This window comes from Solanum pennellii, chromosome 5 (genome assembly GCF_001406875.1).
Source record: "Solanum pennellii chromosome 5, SPENNV200".
NCBI classification, from domain to species: Eukaryota; Viridiplantae; Streptophyta; class Magnoliopsida; order Solanales; family Solanaceae; genus Solanum; species Solanum pennellii.
The window spans coordinates 70,918,479-70,920,614 of record NC_028641.1 but is presented as its reverse complement, the minus strand read 5'-3'; positions in this window follow the sequence as shown (position 1 = coordinate 70,920,614).

Sequence of the window (2,136 nt, the reverse complement as noted above, 5' to 3'; positions counted from 1 at the left end):
GGTTACATAAATATAAAGTGAAATTGAGAAGAGGGATCGAATTAGAATGATTCAAGGTCAGAAAACAAGAGAAACAATTCTTCAAAAATTGACCTAGGAAAGGTTGGCGCGGTGCACCCCTATAGCGCCAGGAAGGCTGGGGCGGCTCACCAGCAGTGCACCAAAAGGGAGCATCATTCAAGTAAGGCTGGTGCAGCGTGCCCTGAACGCGCTCGAATCGGCATTTTTCATCTAGTTTTTGTAATCCAGTATGTTTAAGCCTTCTAAAGTGTTTTAACACTTCTTAATTATTCTAAATACTCTAAATGACTTATAAACAAATAGAATAAAAAAATGAATTACGACCTTGAATAAATAACTTCCAATTCAAGGCAAGTGAAGAGTCATGTCTAGAAAGTTCTTAGACTCTTTTTCAGTAAGTCTTTCGCAAATGATTTTAACTTTGGTTTAAGACTCAAAGATCAAGTTTAGTAAAGAATAAATATAAGGAGAAGAATTTTATTTCAAGTTTCATAAGTCTTTTACCAACGTTTCGACTTCGTCTTAAGACTTAAGTGTGAGTTCAGGTCAGAGTGAAGTGAAGTCTCTTCTTCAAAGAAGTATATGGGGACTAAGTATTATCAAAGAAGTATAAAATGTTTTCACATTTAAATAAGAATGGAAACTAAGATTTCCAAAGAGACATCGGGATAGTTTTCAGAAAAGAGTAATAGCTTTCTAAATGAAGCAAGCAAGGAAACTACGATTTCCAAGATAGACTTTGAGCTATGTTTGAGCACTAATCTCAAACCACAGAAGTAAGTATGTTTTAAAAACATAAGAGTTGATATAATAATATTTTTGGGAGTAGTATTGAGCACTGATATGGGGGAGAGTTTAGATAACTCAACCCCCATAAATCATGTAGCCACCATGGGTAAAAAAGGGTCACACTTTTTAGATGATTCTTTTAGTTCTTTTTAGCATAGACTAGTAAATCCACTTAGTAGTTCAGGTTCTATACCAATGGCAAGGTATAGGACGATCCTGGCAGCGTGAGACAAAACGTTGTATCAATACTATAACTCTTAAGTGATGGTTCTCGATTAGAGAAACTCCCACGAAAGTTAAATGTATTTTATATACACAGTTATTTGTATTTTTACATACATCTTGGAGTTAGATTGTATCTTTGCATACTATAACATCTTGTAACTCATAATATCCAAGAATAAGCTAAGAAACTACAATTTATCACTTTAGGAAAAAATAGAAAAAATCTGGAAAATTTCCTAAGTCTAAAAAGTGAGTTTGGTCATTTTCAAACGGTCATAACTTCTATCTCAGGATGAGTTATAGTAAGTTCTTTATATGGTTAAAAACCCTTGGAACGATCTTTCCAATGGCGCCAAGTTTTGCCCGATTTTGATATTTTATGGGGAGTTATGTCTTTCGGAAGTTAGGTTATTGAATTTAGGAAAGTTCAATCCAAATTTTAGTAAGGGTAAGGTAGTCTTTCCACCCAACTATTTTCTAATTCGTTTAAAGGTTTATTAGGGGTAAAACTAAGCCTTAAGTTAGTTTTAGAAAATTTATTCACGCTTAGGGATTGGGAGAAAAGAGAAGAAAAGGAGAAGGCAGAAAAGATCAAGAATTCATCAAGAACGCCAAAATGTTCGAGTGGAATTCATCGGGGGTGATCCCTATCAAGGTATGTTAGATATTTCTGTGTTGGGTTAGTTCACCCACACAACAACTTGTTTAATTCAGCAAATTTTGAGTAGATTGAATGATAAACATTGAAGTTCTTGAAGAACAATGGTTGAATTCTTTTTGGTTAAGTTGTAGTATGCCTTTAGTTGATCTGATTCGTGTTTCCGGGTTGTTTCTCGAGTCTAATCTATTGGGTATTGAGGTTATTAGTGATCCTAGTGTTTAGGGAAAAATACATCAAAAAAGTTTAGAGATGAAAAATGAAAAAGAAAGTCAGAATTCCCGTCTGACAGGCCCTGGGCTGCCGCTAGCCAGAGCCTCTAAGGACAGCCTCTGTTCGTCAGGCTCGGGCATTCCACGCCTCTCAAAGCGCCAAGGACGCCTAGAGACCCCATTCTTTACCCATCATTTCGTACTGGTTCCTAAGTGATGTACCCACATTTT